Here is an 8481-nt window from a genome sequence, read left to right as displayed (position 1 = left end):
TCGAAACTCTCCTCCGCCGCCCGAAAATGTCCCCTTGGCTCTCTCTCTGCCCCAAACATTTCTCCTCAGATTCTCGCTCCCACCAGAAGTCTCTCAGAACCTTCCCTCCCCCTCCGAAAGAAAAATTCCCAACTCCAAAAAAATTCTCAAGGTCTTGCCCCAAAAGACGTCCCCTTCCGAGTCCTTTCTCCAAAATTCCGCTTAAACTGCCCCCCACCTCAACTCCACACTCCCACAGCCCTCCCCGGGGTGCGCCCGCCGATTCTGCCCAGTCGCCCCTGGGTGCCCCGACCCCCTCGCCGGGGCAAGCTGAGCCCTCCGGCCGCCCTCCTCCGCTCCCACCCGCCCGCCTCAGCCTCCCGCGAAGCGCGCCCGCCGCCTCCCCGCAGACCCTTCACCTCAGGGACTCCGGCCCGCGCTCCCGCCCGAGTAGGGGTCCGGCGCTCAGCTCCCGGCGTCCGGCGCCTCCTCCGGCTCCCCCGGACTGACAATGAGGGGCGGGGCCATATTTGTGACGTCCGTGACTTGTGGGCGGGGATTGGTGTTGGGGCGGGGCTATCGGCTAGTTCCGCCCCCTTCGTTCTTCTTTCCCCGCCCCCCCACCCCCCAACTTCCCAGGACTTGGACTTTGCCGAGTTCTCATTGCTTGCCTAGCTAGGTGCCCAGGGCCTGTGCTAGGCGTGATGGGAAATCAAAGTGGAAGACAAGACGCCCTGCTTTCAAGAGGAGCATTCCCCGGGGAGTTATGAGGATTAAATGAGATAATCCATGTAAAGGTGTTTAGCCCAGGGCCTGGTATGGAGTAATCGCTCAACAAATACTATTTCTGTTACTCAGCAAATGTGGAAAAGGCACTCAGCATGGGAGCATCGGTTCCAGCCCCCAGCTCTGCTATTAATTCATTGTGTGACTCTAGAAAAGTCTTTGTCCATCTATGTTCCTCACTTTTTACCTTAAGATGGGAAGGAGTGATGACCAGATGATCTCAAAAGTCTCTCCAATAATCCATGACACATTTCCTATAAAGCTACTATGTGCAAGGTCCCTGGGGCCCAGAGAAATGGGGAGGAGAACCTTTGAAGGGAGCCCAAAACCCACACCCAACATGGTACAGGACACAGTCACAGACACACTCCCCCCCCCGCCACAGATGTCCTCCCACGTGCTGGCACAGGGCTAAATTCACAAGCCAGGACACAGATGCACTGAAGGCTGCTTCCTCTCTGACTGCAGCAGCATAGCTGGTCTCTTGAGACATCTCTTGTGTAAGCTCCTTATTGCCTACAGAATAAAAGCTAAAGCCCTGGCCTGGTCTGGTCTCTTCCTACCTTTATACACACAGACAGACAGACACACACTGTAAAGTTTATCCAAACTTGCACTCGCACACCCACTGCTTTCCCACATCTGCCCCATTGCTCATGCTCTTCCCTTGCTGTCTCATCTCCACGTAGAGCTCCTCCTGGCTTCCCCCAGAGAGAAGCCAACTTTCCCTGCGGAATACCCAAATACCTGTGTATTGTATTTAACTCCCATGTGGGCATGAACACATTTTAATTTGTATCAAATTGACCTCCTGTTTGTTTTTTAGCACTCCCTCACTGCCGTTAGGTCAGAAACCACACATGTTTGTTGGGGCCAGAAAACCCTGGGACTATAGACCCACGTTTTGGCCCATGCTGGCTCTATTTGAGCCTCATTCTCCTGTGTAAAATAGGGATATTAATATAGTCTTTGCAGTGTTTGCTCTGAAATTCCATAAAACACTGTGTGGAAAGCACCAGGCACAGTGTTCCAGAAAAGGTGGAGTTGTCATTCTTATTTTCATTATTATGATCAAAATTATTTCAAGCACTTAACAGGACATAGCACCCCTAATGATAATCCACCCAGTCATTTCATAGTGGTTAGACGTTTGAGGTCCTGAGACGAAGAGGCTCACAAAAATGGCCCTGCAGAGCATTGCCATTGAAACAGAAGCCAACACTCCAATTTCTAGACCCCAGGGGGAATCTGTGAAGTCATATCTGATGCCCAGGGTGTCTCTGTCAATCAGCACCCCTCCAAGTAGGGGACAGCTTTGAGTTGAGTTCTCTCCGAAAGTTATTTGCAGCAGAGCTGACCCATTTCTCCCTTGTGCCTTTCTGCTCTCAGTTCCCTTACATATAGATCTGTGTTCAACTGCCCTTGGCATCTCTGCAGTCCTGGAGGAGAGCTGCAGCAAGGCACTGGGCGTTTTCAGAGTGCTGGCCTGTGGGAAAAGGGAAAGGGCTTTGGGGTTCTGATTAATTTCCTGAGCTGCAGACAGGCTAATGGCTGTCCTGAAATGCTGGGCTCGTTCTCAAGGGCCCCTAACAAATTGCAGCTCATTTTTAGAAGAGGAGATTCAAAAATGCCACTTCCCATGAAAAGTAAGCATGTCTACAGGATGGCTGCAGGCAAAGAAAGGGCCTTTACTGTGTCCCTCCTATGTGGGGATGCTGATTCCAAGCATTGCAAACCATTGACAGAGAGAACCCAGGACATACAGGGGAGGTTCTGAAGACAAAACTGTTTCCCCATGACCTGTGAGTCCATCAATCACTTATTAGTTCACTCACAGCAACAGTCTTGGCACAGAAGAGATCAGGATTCAAATCTCAGCTCCACCACTTACCAGTTGTGTGACTTGGACCTTTAAGTCTCTGCCCCTCAGCCTCTCATCTGAAAAATGGGAATAATAATAATAGTACCTTTCTCTTTTTTAAACCAAAGATTTCTTTTTTTTAATGTTTTATTTATTTTTGAGAGAGAGAGAGTGAGAGAGAGAGACCATGAGCAGGGAAGGATCAGAGAGAAAAGGAGACACAGAATCTGAAGACAGGCTCCAGGCTCTGAGCTAGCTGTCAGCACAGAGCCTGACATGGGTGGGGCTCAAACCCACGAACCGCAAGATCATGACCTGAGCCGAAGCCAAACACTCAACCAACTGAGCCACTCAGGCACCCCAATAATAGTACCTATCTCATACAGGGGCTGTGAGGATTAAATGCAATATAACATGTGCAAAAGCTTAGTTCGGAGCCTGGCACCTCATGAATGCCACTATATGGTGGCTACTGTGAATATTTCAACATGTCCTCCCAATAAGGCCTGTCCTGTGCTGCCCTCTGGGTCAGAAGTAGGTCTAATGGATGGATAGTCCTGACCTCAAGAATCTCAGTCTGTAAAAGGAATGGGGTAGATTTTTGGTTCTAGGTGCTTTCAACTAAACATCTATGCTGAGAGCAATTCTGCTGCAAACATTTTCACCACATAACTCATTGGTCCTAAGGCAATTTTACCCTGGGACGTCTGGGTGGCTCAGTTGGTTAAGCATTTGACTTCAGCTCAGGTCACGATCTCACGGTTTGTGAGTTCAAGCCCTGCGTCATCGGGCTCTGTGCTAACAGCTCAGAACCTAGAGCCTGCTTCAGATTCTGTATCTCCCTCTCTCTCTGCCCCTCCCCTACTCATACTCTGTTTCTCTCTGTCTCAATAATAAATAAACATTAAAAAAATTTTAAAGCAATTTTGCCATAAAAGAGCAAAATAAATGGTTGACAGTTTGATTTGATAGTTTGGTTTCATCAAACCGGTAGACAGTTTGGTTTCATTTCTCCATCGACTCAGTAATCCCATGTTTATATTACATAAATCTTAGCCATCATAATGGTCTATGCAGTAGCATAGAGTTTTGAACCCACATTTCCCAGAGAACTTTGGAATGTCAATCAATGGGCATGTGACAATATTCCAAAACCAGACAACTGCATAGAAGACTTCCACAATGTTATAGAAAGCTCAGTTACAAATATGAATCCTAGTATTTAGAGACTGACACCTCTCCTCCTAATGAAGGAAGATATTTTAGTGAAAAAAGAAAAAGTCGCCCAGGGTGGGCACCTGGGTGATTCAGTAAATAGAGTATGTGACTCTTGATCTTGGGCTTGTGAGTTTGAGCTCCATGTTGCATGTAGTGACTACTTAAAAATAAAATCTTTGGGGGCACCTGGGTGGCTCAGTCGGTTAAGCCTCCGACTTCAGCTCAGGTCAGATCTCACGTTCGTGGGTTCGAGCCCCGCGTCGGACTCTGTGCTGACAGCTAGCTCAGAGACTGGAGCCTGCTTCCAGTTCTGTGTCTCCTTCTCTCTCTGCCCCTCCCCCTCTCATTCTCTCTCTCTCTCTCTCTCTCTCTCTCTCTCTCTCTCTCTCTCTCTCTGTATCAAAAATAAATAAAAACATTAAAAAATTAAAAAAAAAAGAAATTGCTTGTTTAAAAAATAAATAAATTTTAAAAAATAAAATAAAATCTTTGGGCACCTAAGTGGCTCAGTCGGTAAAGTTTCCAACTTCAGCTCAGGACATGATCTCATAGTTTGTGGGTTTGAGACCCAGATCAGGCTCTGTGCTGATAGCTCAGAGCCTTGAAGCCTGGCTTGGATTCTGTGTCTCCCTCTCTCTCTGCCTCTCCCCCACTCTCTCTCTCTCTCAAAAATAAATACTTAAAAATAAATAAATAAAATAAAATCTAAAAAAAAAGTCTGATGCCTAATAAGGAGAGGAATTAACAAGCAAAAAAAAAAAAAAAAGCAGCAGCAGTATGATATTATGAATGAAAACTTATGAAGACAAGTGCTTAAGTACAATCCACAAAATAAAAGTTATTTGTGTAGTATTACAGTATTGTCATGAATCCACACACATTTTAAATGTATTCAAATATTTTGTATTTTGCAATAAAATCTTTTTAATTTTGTTTTTCATTTTTCTTTTTTTTTAATGTTTATTTTTGAGAAAAAGACAGAGTGTGAGTGGGGGAGGGGTAGAGAGAGACGGAGACACAGAATCTGAATCAGGCTCCAGGCTCAGAACTGTCAGCACAGAGCCCAACAGGAGACCCTAACTCAGGAACCCTAGGATCATAACCTGAACTGAAGTCACTCAACTGACTGAGCCACCCAGGTGCCCTGTTTTTAATTTTTTGTTTCATTCTTTCCTTTTTAAGGAAGGTCCCTCTTTTATTTTTCATGATTTTATCTTTCCTGGCAAAAACTGCCTTGCGGCCAATTAGTTAGGTGGCAAAAATGTCTGTGGCAAACAAGCTTGCGACAAAGATGTCTAGAGAGAAAATACCAAATGAGAGATTTTTGTAAAAGGGGTTGAGGGGATATTGTTAAATGAAAAGGGTAAGAGTAGGGCCCTTGGCTGGTCCAGTTGGAGAAGCATGCGGCTCTTGAGTTCGAGTCCCACACTGGGGGTAGAGGTTGCTTAAATAAATAAACTTTGAAAAAAGAAAAGGAGTAAGACTAAGGTGCAGAATTATAGGTATAGTGGATTCTAACTTATATGCTCAGTACATGCATAAAAAATGGAGAATATAGAGAATGAAATAAGATGCTTTCACCTTTTTTCTTTCTTTATTTGTTTTTCTGTGTGTGTGTGTGTGTGTGTGTGTGTGTGTGTGTGTGTGGCTGTGTGTGTGTGTAGAAGAAACTTTCAAAAACTTCTACCGAATTTTGAGAGAAAAGAGGATGAAAATACAGCTACAGAAGTGACTGGCTGGCTCAATCAGTACAGCATGTGACCCTTGATCTCAGGGTTGTGATTTCAAAACCCTCATTAGATGTGGAGCCTACTCAAAAGAAAAAAAATTTTTTTAATATATTTTAAAAAAGAAAAGAAAAGAAAACACAACTACAAGGCCATTGGCAGTGGGCATCTGAACTAACTGTGCAAACTGCCATAGACAGTTCCATATGGGCACCTGGGTGGCTCAGTCAGTTGACTGGCCAGCTTCACTCAGATCATGATCTCACAGCTTGTGAATTCAAGCCCCACACAGGCTCACTGCCGTCAGCACAGCTTCAGATCCTTTGATTCCCTCTCTCTGCCCCTCCCCCCACTTTATCTGTCTCTCTCAAAAATAAAAATTAATTAATTAATTAGTTAATTAAAAAAGAAAGTTCCACAGGTTCCATCTCATTCCAGAGAAGGCCCCTGCCCAGACAACTCTCACCTTCTCCCCACTCTCTAGCCCTTAGCTATACTTGAACTTTCAATGCCATTGTCAAAGGCGAGACTCCTAACAAAACCTCCAGAAACCACAGCAGAGACTGTGGAAATGACTTTAAAGTAGGAAGACTTTTTTTGCTGCCTGTCCTGTGCCCCTCACAAAGAATAACTATGTCAGCATTTTGTGCCTATGGTGCCTAAACTTGCATCTTTCCTCATATCTTTCTGCAATTTCAGGTTTTTTTTATAAGAAGCATGTAATACTTGGTCACCAGAAAAAAACACAGTAAAGATAGGTATAAAAAGAAAGCTAACCAAGCTGGTATTGGTTCACTTTTGTTGGTAGCAAACAATAAATTAAAACAATACGGTTGAGGTCAGTGCAAAGCCTCTTAGGAATCATAGAAAGTGAGAGTGGGAAGGGATAAAATTGCCCTCAATTTCTCCTACTGTCCCCCACATGGCATGATTTTCAGTCCCTTCACACTGCAGGCCACCCACCAATATGTGTATTTCATTCATTCATTCATTCATTCATCCATTCATTCAACAAATGCTTATGGATCCTTTACTATAAACCAAGCATCCTACTGGGCACTTTACAGGAATTATTTGATACAAATGATAGAGGTCATTATTCCTACCTTGTAGATTAGGAAAACAAGGCTCAAAGGATAAGGTAACTTGCCCAAATTCTCACAACTAGTGGGATCTAAATCAAGACCTTCACAACATCAAAGCCCATTTCCCAAAGAATGTGGGCTGAATTCCAAAGCTAAACGACTTATGTCCTTGAGCAGCCATTGTTGCATGGATGGCCTTGGGCAAGTCACTGAACTCTTCTCAGCAATGGTGTCCCCATCTCTGTAAGATGAGACTTTACCCAGATATTTTATGTAAGTACTTTGTAAGTTATAACACATAATACAGAGGGGAGTAAGTGGTTCTATCAACTCCTGAGGGCCTGAGTCTCACTCATCTTTAGATCTCTTGGTGCTTTCCTCTTTCCTCATTAGTGTTTCTCTCCTTGGTGTTTCTCTCCATTAGTGTTTATCCCCCATTAGCACATTTAGGACAATCCTACTTGCAGGAGCTCCATCATTACCCACTAGCCTGGGACCACCTTCAGGACAAAAATACTTAACTCTTTTCTGATTCCTTTCTGCCCCCACTGCAACATCTGGCATGCAGCCCTCCATTCCCTCCCTCTTTTTATTTATTTCATAACAAATGGCTGGCTGAGAGCCTAACATGTGCTAGGGACGGTACACACTATAAGAGCAAAGGGCCCTGCCTTCTTGGAGCAAATGGCTGATGGGGTAGAAGAGACAAAATAACATTAAACACAATTAGTTACTTAAAAACAATTGCATTAAGCACCACAGAGCATCAGGCTTGGGGAATGTGGAACTTAACTGAATCCAGGACAGAGGGAAGGCTTCTTAAAGGAGGTGGCCTTGAGGCTCAGAAAGGCTAAGAAATTTGCTCAAGGTCACACAGCTGCTAAAGCACAAAAGCTGGGATTTTAACCTAGGAATGCCTGGCTCCAAAGCCTCCTGGAGAACACTGCCTTTTACCTCCTCCATCTCATCCCTCCCCCCGCCCCCTTCACACTGGATGCTCTAAAGCTATGTTTTCCCCAGCTTTGGGGATCAGACATCCCTGTGACATCTATGAAACCTCTCCCAGGAATGACATGTATAGTACAGACCCACAATATCGTGTCTACAATGTCAAGGGATTCATAGGCATCCTGAGACCCAGATTTAGAACTTACAGCATAGGACCTTATAGTGAGAATTTCAGAACCGCCCAAAGAGACACCAGGGTTCCACAGGGACCTCAAATTCCCAGACTGACCTCAGAAACTCTATGGAAATATTCTCAAGATCCAGAAGAAAATTCCTGGGATCCTGTAGAAAACCCAAGTCTCTCCAGGGTAGCTGCAGGGCACTGCAGAGATATTCTCAAGATGCTACAGGCTGTAGAGGAACCTCATGTCCTCATAAAGCTGGAGTCCCTAAGGAGGAACCCAGGAGCCTTGGAAAGCTGTGGGTCTTAACCCTTTTTGGGTCACTGACACCTTTAAAACTCTGAGCAAAAAAATGCAATACACAGCATTTGACACACAGAATCGAGAGGTTCACAGACCTCTGGGAGCCCCCGGATTCAGAGCTCTTGTTCTTGAGCTTCGACTAGAACCTGAATCCCTTAAACCCCTCGAGAGCGTGGACCAGGAACCACAGACTGAAGGCACACACTTCAGAGTCCCAACAGACCGCGCGGGGTGAATCCCGGCCTTACCATTTGCTAGCCATAACCTTGGACCACTCACCTACAAACCCTCAGGCCTCAGCGACCTCGCCCTCCCCAGCCCAGCCCCAGCGGCGTGGGCTCCGAGCCGGGCCGGGCGGCGGCGTCCAGGAACCGGAGTCCGCGGGCACGCGG

At 45.6% G+C, this 8481-nt stretch overlaps 1 protein-coding gene across 10 annotated transcripts in view; it reads right to left on the bottom strand.

Moving 5' to 3' along the window:
• LUZP1 (leucine zipper protein 1) overlaps window positions 1-8481 on the bottom strand; it is a 109417-nt gene that overhangs the window by 100483 nt on the left and 453 nt on the right. For 6 of the 10 annotated variants that reach the window (XR_003911628.1, XR_003911627.1, XR_003911626.1 and 3 more), the window contains exon 1: window positions 399-480. The exons of 1 other annotated variant lie outside the window; for it this stretch is intronic. The gene's annotated coding sequence lies outside the window, so the exon portion shown is untranslated. Of the gene's footprint in view, window positions 1-398; window positions 481-2656; window positions 2704-8368; window positions 8476-8481 lie in introns of those variants that run through there. 3 more of the 10 variants (XM_029946596.1, XM_029946594.1, XM_029946599.1) reach the window with 3 other exon arrangements.

The sequence above is a fragment of the Suricata suricatta genome, chromosome 8, assembly GCF_006229205.1.
Source record: "Suricata suricatta isolate VVHF042 chromosome 8, meerkat_22Aug2017_6uvM2_HiC, whole genome shotgun sequence".
Classification (NCBI taxonomy): domain Eukaryota; kingdom Metazoa; phylum Chordata; class Mammalia; order Carnivora; family Herpestidae; genus Suricata; species Suricata suricatta.
This window is presented reverse-complemented; position numbering and strand designations above follow the sequence as displayed.